At 43.3% G+C, this 15872-nt stretch overlaps 1 protein-coding gene across 4 annotated transcripts in view; it reads left to right on the top strand.

The window, feature by feature from the left end:
* Positions 1-1006: 1006 nt before the first annotated feature.
* Positions 1007-15872, top strand: part of DAG1 (dystroglycan 1) — a 136925-nt gene continuing 122059 nt past the window's right edge. For 2 of the 4 annotated variants that reach the window (XM_069206775.1, XM_069206776.1), the window contains exon 1: positions 1201-1880. The gene's annotated coding sequence lies outside the window, so the exon portion shown is untranslated. Of the gene's footprint in view, positions 1160-1200; positions 1881-3775; positions 3881-15872 lie in introns of those variants that run through there. The other 2 variants (XM_069206777.1, XM_069206778.1) reach the window with 2 other exon arrangements.

Raw genomic sequence — 15872 nt, 5'->3', positions numbered from 1 at the left:
TGGAAGGAAAAGGCTGGAACAGTGTTGTTCCTATTTCAGCTTCTCAAGCGGAAATCTTCAGAAAAGTTTATTCTGGCAGAGAGAGAGAGATTCCAATTACAGTAACATGTTTTTAAATGATGTTCCTACAAAATTAGTAGCTAGAGAAGAAGGGAGACCAGAATGCTGATCTAATCATAATGTGGTAGAAACTCAGGGAAGTTAAGCTGATGCGAGGATCACAGTTCACAGAAATTTGTGTGTACGCTTAGTAATAGGATTGTTAGAATATCTTCTAAATTTAATGATTTTATTTTGAGTTAATGTATTTTTTTTTGTTGTTTGTTTCGAAGGGGGGGAGATGATGTAATATGTGGCTTGTTATTTAAATGATTTTTGTTTTAAAACATATATCTCGTTTTGTTGTAGTATATCACATTCTCTATGTAATGTTTTTTTTCATATCGTTATCCTTTACTTTGTCTTGTTTACCTTTGAGAACCCTGTATTCACTGTGACATATTTCCTCCGGGTTCTAGAGTCTTGCTGGGAGACAGCTGAATGCTGACTCTGGACCTGAAAGGAAGCTCTTGGCTGTCGTGGTTCCGGAAATAAAGATCCTGCATAATTCAAACTGGAGTAAACATTGCAGTTTCTCGCTTGTTTATTTGGATGCCCATCACCGTACCCCTGCAGGCCTGCAAAGCTTCCAAACAAACAACTGTGATCTCGATTGCTGGGGTCCTGGATAGCGACAGATTAAAATGCCACCGCTACCTAGAATAAATAACTGTAGCCCGTGAACTAACGAGTACTTATTCTCGAGTATGAATAGAACGTTCACCTTGCCATCTACAGCACCGCCCCCGGCATAGAGATGCCTCTATTATAGGACCTGCCCCCGCCCCGTCAGTTCCATGTGACTGGCTCAGAGGCACAGCCCGCTGGCATAATGAGAACAGCTCCTCCCCTCACCTTGACCAACCCCGTGTTTTTCATGAACAACGTCAGGTTCCTAAATGTTCTGTTGCCTAATCTGGAAAGGCGCTATGGCCTAGTAACAGTGGTTGGGGATAGATAGTTTGGGAGGGAGCGGTTAATAAACCGAGATGACGGAAATGGGGCGGAGACCGCGGGACGAAAGAAAAGGTTGAGCGTCGCTTCCCTTCCAACATAAGAGGTAATCTGACTTTTACCTGGGTAAAGCTCAAGGGGGGAGAAACCATGTAGGGACAGGACGTGTGCGGCAAGGGGCGTAGCTGACGTGCTGAGGCAGCCAGTGAGCTAGGTCTTCAGTACATAGTCCCAGACGATTGGAAGGCCGTCATAATAGGTGGAGCTGAAGCGCAATGCGGGCAGCTGATAGGCGGACACATTTGAAGGGCGAGACCAGCTAGACGAGCCTCTTTGCGGACCTGGGCTTCTAGCTGTGTCTATCAAAATGTGGGCGGGCTTTCGGTCCAGGAAGAACAAACCAATAGGGCAGGTGGGGGAGAATAGAGAGAGCGAGCATTGAGAGAGAGGGTGGATCAGAGGGCTAGAGAAGAGGCCCTAGTCTGGAAATCAGCGCATCGGACCACAGGGATTTAATTGAGGCGCTCGTTGAGTGGTTTAGCAGCGACGGGTCCTCTGGGACCGGAGACCCCTACTAAGGGTCCAGTTGGCGCTTTCCGCGCCGGGCAGTAGAGGGCTGCAGTGCTGGGCGCGCGCCGGGCTCGCGCCGATCGCAGGTTGCTGGGCGCGCGCTGCAGCCGTTGGACGGCGGCGGAGGCAAGACGCGCGCCCCGCGGAGGTGGCAGAACGTTGGTGCCCCGGTTCTGTGTAAGGGGACGGCTGGCGATTGGAGCTGTTACTGTTTCCGACGTTGGTGATGAAAAGGCCGCACCTGCTGGACCAGACGGGTAAGTGTCTGACTGGCTCTCTGCTGGGGCAGTGCGCGCGTTCGACTACTGGGCCCGGACAACCGTTGCTCCAGTTCTGTGTCACCGGGATTTTCACTGACTGTGCATTGGTGTCGCTCTAAGGAATCATTTGGAGGTGATATGTATCCTGGAAGGTGATGGGTTATTTTGCAGCGAAACGGTGTTTGAGGGTCACACTTGATGTAGTGAAACAATGTATTGGCTTGCCTTGTGTAATGCCTGTTTGCGGAGGAATACGTGTTTTAGCTTACGCTGTGTGTGGTTTTTATTGCCGTGTTTGTATTGCTCACGAATAAGCGGTATTGCGTGGGTAAGTGGATGATATATGCCTCGATGTTGCCTTGCAAAGGTATGTGCACCGGTTGGTGTGTTAGTGGTGTTAGTCTTGGTACTGTCCTCAAGCAGGTAGTTTGGTTTGATCCTGGAAGGTGCGTTTTGCCTATCACCGCGTTGCCCTGTTGTTTTATTTAGGGTGGCTTGGCCCTGCCCTGCCTCAGGGCATTTTGGTAGTGCAATTCAGTGTATTGGGAAAAGGGTTTGTTATTTCCCTTAAGTGGCTCGTGATTTCTCTTACTGGCATGGGATGTCTCCGGACAGCGTGTTCGGAGGGGAAATATTGGTGCCTTGATGTTGCTGTGAGTCGGGTGCTAATGTTGACGTCTTTTTTTCAATTGCTGATGATGTGGCGCCATACTCTGTCATGCATGCGTCGCCTGGTTATTTGCATTCCTGGTCTTTATTTTGCACATGATCTCGTGCTGTGCTGTAAGGGAATACTCCCACACGGTCCAGTCCGATTGTTGGATCTTCTGCTTTCTTGCCCCTTGAAATGATAGATAGAATTAGATCCAGGTCTCTTGTGCTGCTATTTTTTTTTTTTTACCCAATTCCATGCACATCATGGGGGAAGCCCCGGCTACCGGATTTTTCTGAACGGGAGGCTTACAGAAAGGCAGGAGTTTGCGAGGCTTGTGAACTGTCTATAGGCGATGAATGAACAGAGGCCGCGAGCCAGCTTGATTCCGAACTCAGAAGCTTCTTTGTGAAGCATTGGTGTGCAGAGAACGTGAGAAAGGCCCACGGAGTATGGGGAAGGTGTGGCCTGCAGAGTCACCTGGAAAATGTTAGAGCGACGGCGGCGGACGCTCTTGCGGGGCAATGGAGCACAGGAGCTTTTGAGGGCATTGCAAAACAAGAGAACACGGGCCCTTTCGTGACCTGGAAGTACAGGGGCTCCTGCAGGACCTTGGGGCAGGGGAGTAGCTGGAACGCCGGCAGGAACTGGAAGAGGGGCAAAGCCGGCCGAGTCTGGTATCGGGAGAGAATAGGGGCTCCTACAGGTCTTGAGGGCAAGCAAGAACAGAGTCCTCTGCAGGAGCGGGTGAGACTTTAAGGAATTGTATAACGGGTCGCCTGCAGGAGCTCCTTTTCTCACATCGGAGAACAAACAGATCCCTGTAGGGGCGAATGTTGACTCCTCAAGAATGTGGGAGCTGCTTAGAAGAGGAGCTCCGACAGGATTTGAGGCCTAGGTATAATAAGTTATTCGGGATATAGGATCAGTAAGAATTCCCGTACGGCATGGGAGCAGAGAATGGGAGCTTCGGAATGATCTGGTAGTACACCATAGCTGCTTCTGTTGCCCTTGCATGGTATTTGGCATGGCAAAACAGACTGTTTTAAGATCTTGGTAGCATGACAGAACAGGAGCACCCAGGGGACCTACATGCAGGTGGGAAAGGGGGACCATTACTGAAGATTTGTGGCCGGATAGCGCAAATCAGGAGATTAGCGCACCCTTGTAGGCCTTGGGTACATTGAATGCAGTGCAGGAACTCCCGGAATTCAAGGCATTTCGTGATTTAGTGACGAGGGAACCGACAGTGCAGCGGAAGGTGGAGGGGTGCTTCCCTGTCTGGGCAGGCGGTCTAGATTCGAGGAGGCCAAGCGTGAACAGGTGCCTTGGAGGAAGATCGAAGGTGCGTAGCCAAGCCCCATCTATGTTCGGGTGGGGATTGCGCAGGCAAGGTGCCGAGAATGCACAGCCGAATTCTTCACTGGTCCAGCTGGAATGCAGTGGGTCTTAGACTGCGCCAACTCCTATTTTTAACATGTTATTCCTGCTCGGGAACCAACCGAGGGGGTTGGTTGTCTGCAGAGGGATTTCTTTACAGCCTCTCAAATTGAAGCGATTAGTTCAGTTTCGAACCTGATTCAACATTGCAGTAGTTTGTTAAAAATGGCCGTTGAGTGTTTACGTGTGCCACACGCGATGCCACCGAGCTCGGACTTTGTACAAAGAATGATTAGTGCATATATTTTAAAGGAAATGCACACCGCTTGCATATGTCGCCGCAGGTACTTTTCTCTTTTTTTTTGTTTTTGTTTTTTAAAGAGCTTCTGTAACGTCTCGTCTGTTCGCAGCCGAAAGTACTTCACCTCGATGGCGTTTTACATATAGTGTTGGCCGACTTAAAATAGGATAAACATGCCGGGGGTTGACAGAATCCTTAAATTTAGCTTTTGCCAGTGGTGGAAATTACAAACAAATAAAAATAGCTCAAGTGAGTGTTTGTGGTCATTTTATGGAGCGATATGTTGTGCTCAGTGGACTCTGATTTGGTGGAAATTGTGTTGTTGTGTAACGAATTGTTTGTCATAAGGTATGTGTGTATCGCTTGATTTCCCGCCCCCCCTTTCAACTTCAAAGTGCTGCAGTAGAAGAAAGGGGAGACACGTGGGAAGGTGGCAGAAAGGGATGCCGTATCCCGTATGCTGCTCTGACGGGGCTTTAAAGCCCTAGTGAGGGAGCAGGAGGTGTTCATGGAAGGAATGGGAGAGCAGTGTGTTAGATTATGGTAGGGATTAGGGAGAAGTACGGAGGTGTGTGTGTTAGATCATGTTTAACTTTTAAAGGTACTCTTGGGCCGCTTCAGTGTACCAACGAGCACTATGGTGTGCCATATGGATTGACTGTATCACCCGAAGCTGTTTGGGATGTAGAATGGTGGATGGCTGGCATCGAGTGGGAAGTGATGGCAGTGCGTTGGTGTAACGTGGACTCTGACTTAAACAAAACAACTTTCACCGAGCCAGTCGGTATATGAGATTAGACTTTTTATTTTAATTTTTACGTATTAACAAGTAGTTGGGGTTTTGAAAAAGTTATTTTGGTTCTAAGTAAGCGCTTTTGTCACTGGACTAATTTATGCTAAACGACCATGTTGCTTGATAATCAGTCAAGTCTTTTCGACTTAGTTTTGCGCTCGAGTTATTTGCCCGTGGTTATTTTCTTTTGTTGAGCTGTTAGATCTTATTGGTCTTTTGCTGCTGCGTTGAAGGTCTATGCAACAGTGATACTTGAAGAGTTTAGAGCTTGACACCAACGATCCCACTTTCTTGAACTCAAGTATCGTGCTCTTTTTAATGCTTAGTTGCACAGCGACCATTATCGGTGCTGTCAGGATGCTCCTGCACCAGTGACTACCTAGATACTTCTTCGCTTTACCCACACAGCAAGACTGTTCGATGCTTGTACTTAGCATCCGCTTTTTCTGGAAATGTTGTGCTGTTTTTTTCAGGTGTGTATTGAGTTAAATATAGAAGTAAATACCAAAGTTTTTAGTCTGTGTTGTACATTAGCATACTGGAAAATAACATGCAGTATACCCCGACTGTATAGCACAATCCAGAGCATGCTGATAAATTATCTTATTTTTGACACATTTGTTTGGTGGAGACTGTCTCCTCTGATATTCTATTGTAGCCGCTTAAAAGTCTGATGTCTAACCACATTTTCTATTCTGCTTTTTTGTTGGGGAAAACATTAGCTTGAAAAATGTCTTAGCTGTAGCCAGGTGTATAAACGTTTGTAATAAATTCTTGCTAATGGGACTGAACTCTCGGAAAATCTGCTGCCACGGTTCAGTGATCCAGATTAATTCATAATCTTGCATTGCTACCGACCAGTTTGCGAACAGATTTTATAAGCATCAGAGTGCAGTCTATTTTTTTCTGTTCCTTTCTGTGCCATAGTTTTTCCAACTTTGGTGCCCAGTGAAACTTGTTTTAGTAGCTTTAGCACAAACACTCACATTTTGTTATTGCCATTTGTACAGTTCGGTGATAGCATTGTGTTGTTATATTGGAATATGGTGATATGCCCTTCATAGAGCTGCGATAATCTAGACTATTTTTTGTTTGTTTGTAACATAGAAAAGAGGTCCTTGCCCCCTAACACCCATTCTTTAATTAATCAGAAGCTTGTCCATTTGGAACTCAGTGCAGTTTTCAAATTCATTTCAACCGAAACACCTTAATTTAAAGTATTCTAAACTTGACTCCAGATGGAACCTGTTCCCACCTGCTTAAACAACATGCTCCCATTATTTTTAATTTCGTATTAATATTTTTGAAGGTTTAGAAACCTCTGTCCTTAAAAGCCCTACCACTGAGTTATTCAGTGTTCCACTAATTGACACTTTTCCTGTAATTTAATAAAAAAAAACTAAATCTATCTTTCACCAATTTTAAAACTTCCTGGATTCGCAGCAGTTTGATGTAGAATTAAGGCAATGCCATGGGTCAGAAACAGCACTCCCGGAGTTTTGGGGTCTACACTCTGTGTTACCAACAATAATGAAGCTTTCCTGCTAGCGGCATTACACTCTACAAAAGGCTTTTGACACAGTAGACCACCACACCTTTCTACAGCATCAGTCCACTATGGTAAGAACTGGATACTGCACTAGGATGCTTATGGTACCTCTTGAACATCTGATGCCACCAGATCAAATTAGGGCCTTACACGTTTAGCCCCATTAGGCCAGATTGTGGAGTACCACAGTTTGTTTTCTGGTTCCAGACCTTTTAGGTCACAGGCTACCAGACAACACAACTGTCTGATTTGCTAAAGACATCTTGGGTGCTTTTAGAACGTTGACCTAGGAATGCATTCCGCTTGTTGATTGCCATTGTTTTTTTGGTTTGTAACTCACACTTTCTGACTTTCAATTTTCTGGCTTTAGACTCGCCAGGTTTAGTTCGTCCCTCCCATTGCCTTAACCATGTTTTCTGGATCCTTCCTCAAACTCGGGTTCTGTTAACAGGCCTTTAAATCACATTTGCTGTGCATTCAGAGACTGAGGTCAAATGTCAGACACTGTCTTCCAAGGGAGCCAGTGCACTTTATGGCAGTACACTCCACTCCAATGCCCTTTACTCTGTAACACTCAACTCTATGCCCTGCAGTCTACGCCAATCCACTACCTATATATTTCTTGACTTTACCCACATTGCATGCCTGTTCGATGCTTGTAATTTGCATCTGCTTTTCTCTAGATGCATTTTGCTGTATCTTAAGGTGTGTATTGAATTGAATATTAAAGTGAATGCCAAAGTTTACTCTGTGTTGTACATTGTCATACTGGGTAAGAACATGCTGTATACGTGACTGTGATCTGCCCTGCACCACTGCAATCTACACCAGTTTATGCCACTCTATGCAACTGCACTCTACCCTGCCCCACTCCACTCTGAAACAATCTACACCACCCTGTGCCACTACACTCCTTGCCACTCTACTCTTAACCACTGCACTCTACGCCAATCCACTTTACACAGCTGCAGTCACTACACACAACTGCACTCTGCTCTGCATTACTGTATTCTGTGTCACTTCTCTCTACACCACTGCACTCTGACCCTCTACTTTTCATCACTGCTCACTCCGCCACTGAATTCTGTCACGCTACTCTGCACTACTCCACTCAATGCCACTTCACCCTGTGGTATTGTACTCTGCACCATTCTGTTCCACTGCATTCTATGCCACTCATCTCTACACTGCACTTTGTGCCACTTGACTCTAATTTACACCCCTTCTATCTGTATCACTCAGCTTGCAACTGCACACTACGCTACTCATTTCTGTGCCGCTGCACTTTGCGCCTCTCTATGCGTCTGCACCACTTTACTATGTACCACTCTAATACCAGTGCATTCTACAATGCTGAATTCAGTGCCACTATACTCTGCAACACTCGCCAGTTCACTCTACAGCAGTCCACTCTACTCTGACACTCTAGTGTATGCCAATCTGCACAACTCCACACTATTCCACTCCAATGCATGACACACTCTGCCACTTCACATCGACTTCAACATTTCACTATGACACTCCAGGCCATTCTCCTCTATGCCATTAACCTTTAGCCATGCTTAACAGCAGCCACATTGGTAGCAACAACATGGCTAAAAAACATTGGTAAAGCTACCAGCTCTTGCATAGGCGAGACCTGTTGGCTTTGTTAAAACCTGTTATATGTGTGCCGTTACCCTCTTTTCAATCTTTTCCGAGGATACAGGGTCCAATCCCTTGCAGAAAGCATTCAGGTTTATATGAATTTTTCCTCTGACCTTACCCAAATGGATAACTAGAAAATGTACTGGTAGACATTTAGCCATGGCTGCCTTGTAATTATTGCCATGGTATCCGCTCAAAAAAACAATTCTGCTTTTTGGTCCAAAAGTCAGCTTCCATTAGCAGCCACTCCAGTGACAAACATATTTTATGTAGATTTCCAGTTGCACATATCAAGTTAACTAGCTTGGCATCCTATTTGACACTCCCACAGCCTTCTTACCCTTGTTAATAAGGTAGTAAAGAATTGCGACTTTGATCTCTGCATAGTAAAACCATTTTTTTTTACTTCATAAAAACAGAAGTTGGTGGTCAGAGAGAGGATACTGGATCACTGTAATGTCTAGTATCAGGTTACGAAACACCCTGTTGGGTGTGGACTAGAGAGCTAAAAATACAGCTATAAGCTATGATGACTGGCACCGAGAAAGAGACTGTGTATCAACAGTTGTAGAATTCTGCATGTGACGGATCACTTTTATTTTAAGATACAATGTCTTTCCTGCTTCTCTTGTCGCAATTTACAAAATAAGCTATTCTGATGTTACCAAAATTCCAGCCCAGTACCTTAGGTGAACTGTCCTTTTCACTTAAGTGCCTACCATCTGGAGCTTTCTTCTACTGCACATCAGACTATCCCACATGCACATTCGTCAGGCAACAGCTGAGCACTTGCGAGTCTGGTTCGCTACACAGTTTTAAGACTAGCACAAAGAAACCCAGTTAATGTGTGCAGTATAAGTGCTGTCAGTCGGAAGAAAAACAGGCCATTGTGGCCAAACCTACATACGTGTCCTCCAGAATGTACTCTAGCTTCAGTCGTTAGTTGGAAGACAGTGTAAAGTTTCGCCAGTTAGGGAGGGGCAAGAAAAATGGCCTTCCGGTGGATTACCTACTTGCAGATTTTTGCCCTTTGTTAGCAGAATCTCTTGGTGAGCTCAATGTTTAGCTGAAGTATTCAGTGAGCCGCGTTCACGAGTTCGCATCTTGGCAAGGCCGATTCAGTCTCTGAGGTCATTAAAGTGACTATCATAAGATTGGTTATTAGCAACACCGTTATTAACAGTAGATAGAAATGTCAGAAGTGCAGTGAGCCACTCTATATTTAAAAAGTAATCTATATTTCGTAATCCTGAATGTGGTTGCATCCAGTTTTAGTGAGGGTACTGTGATATTTTGTTATTGTGCTCTAAATATTATACACTTTTCTTTGCCAAATATTTATTTGGGGAAAGCAAGAGGGGGTGTTGGCATGTTTATCTAATATGATTAACACGACACAGTTTTCTTCTAAAAACATAGCACTTTCTGAAATGTCCCTCAGGTCTCCTGAAACCTAAACAACGACAAAGAACACAGCCGTTAATAGTTCTTTCCCAACCCCATTGTGATCTTCATTTCATCATACAGTTTCCCCTCTCCATTTCTGATCCAGAAGGCGGCCATTTATGGATCTTCTTCAAAACTAGCCTCCAAAGCTTTGCTGAAGTTATTACACCTGCTCTCAGAAACTTCTGAGTATTGGGCACTCCCACATTATGTGAGCAGTACACAACCACATAACATCGTGTATATTGATGGCAAAAATCGGAGATTTGTTTTAAGCGTTCTGGGTGTCATAAAACCTATGGGGCGAAAAATATTGTGTACAGCTTTTTCAGTTGAGCTATTTATTAGTCATTGCATGGAGATTCATTTAGTACATTGTAAAGAAGAACAAGTATAACACCCCAGTTAAGTGCAGTTTGTATTGGCGTATTGTAACGAACTGCTGACTGATAACTAGCCTAGAAAATAAATAATTCAACATTTAAAAAAGCACCTTGCATGGCATAATAAGAGTTATATTTTCGTCACTAATTGTGAAGCCCAAAGGACTTAGTTCTGCTAGCATCCCCGACATAACAAATGGTAGTTTCTAGGCCCTCCAAAAATGTGGTGTGAGTGCACTGGGGATTAAAGAAAAAAAAAAAAGAGCAGAGGTGAAAGGAGAAGTCGGGAATAAGGAGTACTACACACAGGAACAGCAGCACACAAAGGGAGGGAGCAAGTCAGTGAAGAATGGAGCAGATATGATGAGAACATCAACATGAGAGAGCAGTTTGGTTGGATAGAGCAACAAGGGCTTGGTATTTAGGAAGTGAAGCACAACAGGGAGACAGCTGAAAAACACACAAACTCTCATGGCGTGCTTAAAGACAAATTATTCCTCCTAAATGTGAGCAGTGGAAGGATACAAATCACCCAGTTTAAAGCTTGGTAAAAAGACTATGCACCAGGGGAGGGACAAATATGAGTAGTGGGCAAACCATTTAATAAGACAATGACTGACAATAGAGCCAAGCAAAGGAAAGCAATGGGATAGGATTTATGTCCTTCAAGTGTTTGGTACAGTCCACAAGAGGCTGTTGAGCAGACCTAAAAAGCACACTTTGTACTAGTTATTGCTCCTGCAGTCTTTGATACTTTTATTCCTATTAATAGTCTGCCTTTACTACAGTGCTGTATGTTAGTTTTTCCTTATGTTCGGGCGTTTCCCCCCTTTTATGTAGGAACAATGCTTTTTACAGGAAAAAATGGTTAAATAAACTAATGCAGAGGTGTAGAAAATTTGTAGGAACAATGCCAGTTAAAGAAACTAATGATTAAAGGAGCTAATAGTTAAAGAAAAAAAACCTCAGACTGTGTCAAACTTTATTGTAATAAGTCCAGAGAGACACGACGTTTTACTGGGCCCTCCTTTTAGGTCTGGCCTACTATTAGACAGCACATGCATTCTCTGCTGCAGGACATATTGTGGGCTTACCAAGAACACACAGAGCTTGGAGACCACCCATTGCTTATAGAGTGTACAGGCCAAGGAAAGTAGACAGAACAAGGTGGAGTGCTAGGGCAGCAAGCAGGTGAAAGAGAACAATGTGGTGAGGACTGCCATGTTGTGCTTGCCCTGTGTGCTTTTGCCTTTGCTTTCCTGCCCTCTTGCTACTTCCCCGTCCTCACCACATTGCTCTTTCACTTGCTTGCTCCCCTAGCACTCCATCTTGTTCTGTTTACTTTCCTTGACCTGTACACTCTGTATTGCTTTCCCCCACCTGCCCTGTTGTTACTTCTGCCCCTCTGAGTGTTTGAATCAGCCCCCTCACCCTGAGTGTTGCTTCCGCTAATCCCCACCCCTCCCTTGGCACCCCAAAGTCTGGTCCCACGGGACTGAGAGCTGTGATTGTCTGGTTGCAACATGAAGAGAAGTGTTGAGGCCACCATTACTGGGTAAGGGGCAAGGTAGGGATAACCTTACTCCTTGGCCCTTGTAGTGGGTGGGTCTCTCGCTGGGACAACCTTAAAAAAAAATATATATATATAATTTTTTATTTTTTATTTTGGGGGGAATGTCACAGTCCCACGGAAGCCAGCATGACATCTTGTACTGCCACGGACCAGGTTAAAAAAAAAAAAAAGGCTAACCGGGAGTAGGAATCTGTTGGTGTTGGGCGCAGGACTTGCAGACAGTCCCATGCCTGGTGCGGCAAAGGCAGTGTTCGACAGGGGTTAGTCACAGACGTATTGTAATTAGAACTTACTTCACATTAAAAAAAAATACTTAGAAATTCACAGAAAAAACAAAGGCAGAAGTGGACGTTGCTTGTGGAGTTTTAGGAACAGGGCAAGAACTTCAACCGTTAGTATTAATGTCAGTAGTCTGTACTAGTTAGTTACGCTTTTGGTTATTACCCATCTTTGTTACGTTTTTTCACTATAATTTTTTGATATGTTAAGGATGTGGAAATTAGATTTTAAAACAAACTGCGTATTGTTGATGATAAAATGTTCTTAATGCACCTCCTTCATTGATAATCCTGAAGCTACTAGAGACTTAGCTTTGTGCACTAAACAGTTATAATGCCTCTTGCAAGGTGTCTGTCATCAATTTTTTTCCTCAGCTGCTTTTATTAATTGATTAATAATAGCCTTTTAACTGTAATGTAGGTTATTTCCTTCTTCTGGAGGCTGACTTTGCAATTAAGTGTTGCTATATCTGTTACAAAGATACAGGCTCTCTAGAGGATGGGGTAGAGAGGTGGGCTCATAACTGAGAGAATTCAAAACAGCTATTCTGTTCACTACCGCCTCCCACCAACACCAGTGCCCCTTCAGTACATTGTTTGAATTCTTGCACTGCCTTCTCTTTTGCTCTTTAAACTCATACACACCCCTACGCAACTATTTCATCTCTCTAGAATTCACAGAATGGAATTGGCTGCTGCTCCACAAAAATGCTTTACATTTTGTCGGTTTTGGCTGCCAAGTAGGGACTGATTATTATTTTTAGGCTCGCTATTCTCTAAAAGTAAATGCTTGGGCCACGCCTGCTATTAATTATTTAGTGTAGGTTAGAAATTGAGCTTCTGAGTGAACACTTGTAAGCAAGCTAAGAAACTCTTTTTTTATTTTTTTTTTATGCACGATACAGTAGATTCACAGGGCCAGATGTAGCAAAGGTTTTTACCCATTCTGTGTCTATGGGAAAAAGTGTTCGTATATATGGCCCTAAGTCCTTTTCGATGTCAAAAGCTGTTCAACGCCACCAGAGCGATCTGATGATCCTTTCTTTCTTTTAGTTCTCATGTTGGAGATTTTAATGTCCAAAGTACACACGCGTGGTGCTCTTGCAGATATCTTGTATGTGTTGTTTATTTACTGATTTTTCGCGACGTTGTTTTATGCTTTAATGTGCACATGTGCGTTTTGAGAACAATATAACAGTTAAGGTGTGTATTTGTGGAGTAATGATTTCTACTAGTATTCAGATTTTTTATATACATTTAAATCTTTTTCACCAAATTGTGAATTGAGATGTGGTGTTTTAATTTATAGAGTGCATTTTACCCCCATCGGCCCATTTTGGCAGTAGCAGTGTCAAGTTCATGCTTTGCGTGGCGTAAAAGAATTGTGCTAAGTAGATACCATTTAGATGTGCCCTGAAGGCTTGTCTACCCTCATCGCAAATAAGTGGAAAGGGAGAGAATTCATGTGTCAAGGTTCAAACAAGAGGAAACACTGCCCCCTGTAAGGTACCTTCTTGAATCACTGGATTTTCAAAAATACGCTCTCTCCTTGCAGGAATGCAAGAAAGGATACTTTTTCAAATCGCAACAGTAAGAAAGCTCAGGGATGCTGAAAGCAATGTGGGATTTCACGAACTGCTTCAATTCATAGGACTTCCAGGCTTTTCACACTGGTCAATATGGAGAACAGTCAGACTCACCATGTCCGTTTAATATTGATATATTGTAGGACGCATGACCAGGTTTTAGTTAAATTAGTGGGTCTGGACGTGAGAGGCTGCAAGTTCCAAGGTGCTTCTACAGATGTATTTTAAGATTTCCAATGTACAAAGCTGTTAAGAAGACCAAACAATGAAGTATAATAGTTCATTTTATTATGTAAACATGCCCTGCATTTTCAACACCAAGGCGTTTAACGTTATCCAAATAAGCCGGTTTAATGTAAGCCTATCTCGTGAATTGTCTTTTTAGTCACAACAATAATTTTTGGGTCAGAGATTTAAAGTAACATTAGACTTGTTAGGGTTACTTCCAGTAGGGTATACAACAGAGGGGCTTTGTTTTGCCTCCCCTATGTACGCAATTGTAGATTTCCGCAGCCAAATTATTGATCCTGCATTGTTAACGCACATAGCGTGAGCCAGAAGCTGACTGAGAATGCAAGAAATACATTAACCAAGTAACCGGTCAACAAGCTCAGCTAGCTTAGGAGAACTTCTGGAGATGGGGAAATATGTGGGTTCTGAGATTGCAATGGCCCTGGATGATTGTGTCACATAACCTCGTCTGGGATGTCTGTATATTCCGTCTAATACTCCATTATGCCTGTTGGTAATGTAAGCGCTGAAGGTGTTCACCGCAGAGTAAAACCTCTAGTCTGGTGTCTGACTTGGCTTCTACCTTTGCCAGGAACCCGTACCATTGTGTGTATCGGGATTCCTGGTCTCCCATCAACCTAGGGCAAGTCAACACATGTGCTTCCACTGTGGCCCATCTGTATAGATCTGTTAGTCAGTTCTGAAGGTCCGGGGCTGTCCTTTCTAGAACGTCGCTATGCACCGCTTCACCAGTACCAGGGCCAAGTTAACAAATCTACAAAAACTTTTTGCTTTTTTTTTTTTTTGTATTTTTTTTTTGTATGCACATTGTCAGGCCCACTAAGCAAGTCTCTGCCTCCTCGGGGACCAGTCTCCCCACTAGTTTGTATAGGTAGCCTAGTACTTTCTCCCAGAACCGCTCTATCACTGGACTTGAGTTGCGTGTACCTTAGTTTTGAGTTTTTGGAAACTGACTTCACACTGCTAAGGCTCTGCTCACACCTGCTTGGGGAATCATTCATGGCTTGACTGCTCTTACCACCACTCCCTCAGATCCATTAGCTGCGTGACTGTATCGGTAACCGGGCAGCATAGAAACAGGTGACCTTGATTTCTACTGAATTTACTGACATCTCAAGCTTTGCTCTACTCTAGTGTCACTTTGAAAACCTCATTATTTACAGTTCATTTTCTATTATTCTGTGTGTTGGAAGATTTTCAAATAAGTGAAGTTCCAACAGTGAAGATGACTTTCATATTGAATGTACTCTTCGAACAGTTCAATTACGGTGTTGTATTGTGCTTTACCAAGTACATTTCACATAAGTTTCACATCACATAGGCCATAGTGTGTAAGCATTTACGATCGCTAAAATTTACTTGTGGACAATTAAAGTGAATAGATTTATTTGGTTAAGGGACAACTTTTGATTGTACCGAACTTTTTTTTGAATTGCAAAAAATATATCTTTGATTACTGAACTTGCCAGTGAGTTGAGCCACCTATAATTTATATATAGCAAAGTACCGGTTGTCAATGTGTAGTTATAGTTAAGTCAAAGTTTACATGGGAAGAACATTTTTTTTGTGTTCTTAATAACTTTGGTGCCTTTAGATGAATCTGCGTGAAACTTTCCAAAAACATTCATCCACCTTTGATCCTTCCTGGACTGTTTAGAGCTGATCTGTTGCGCAAGAGGCAAAGACAAAAGTTTAGGGGGTCCCCAAAATGTTATTTCCCATGGAAAATTGATACAGAGGAAAAGGCTGAACAGAATTATACCAAATTTGGCAAACAGAATTTTACTCAGAAGTGTGTCCTTTGTGACTTGGTGTAAATGTGTATAGCGTTTTTTTTATATAAAAATTAGCCTTTCAAGAGAGGCTGGGATTGGGCATGAAGGAGTTAGCCCTCAGATAAAAGTTGAGTATCTGAACGGTTGGTCTCACTGTGGGTTAAAGTGTGTGTTTTTTTTTTTTTTTTTGTGTTTTTTTTTTTTTATAATTTAAACAAACAAAAAAAATGCTTCTGATTGACTGTGGAACCTTTTTTTCCTATCTGACATTTCTGTCCAGCTGATTCATAACAATCAGACTTGCTGGCTGCAACATTGAACAAAATGTTGCTGTTGCCTTACAAGACTTGAGGACCCTGTCCCCGATTCCTGAA

Source organism: Pleurodeles waltl, chromosome 9 (genome assembly GCF_031143425.1).
Source record: "Pleurodeles waltl isolate 20211129_DDA chromosome 9, aPleWal1.hap1.20221129, whole genome shotgun sequence".
In the NCBI taxonomy this organism is placed as follows: domain Eukaryota; kingdom Metazoa; phylum Chordata; class Amphibia; order Caudata; family Salamandridae; genus Pleurodeles; species Pleurodeles waltl.
Note: the sequence above shows the minus strand (reverse complement) of the source record. Positions and strands in the feature narration are given on the sequence as shown.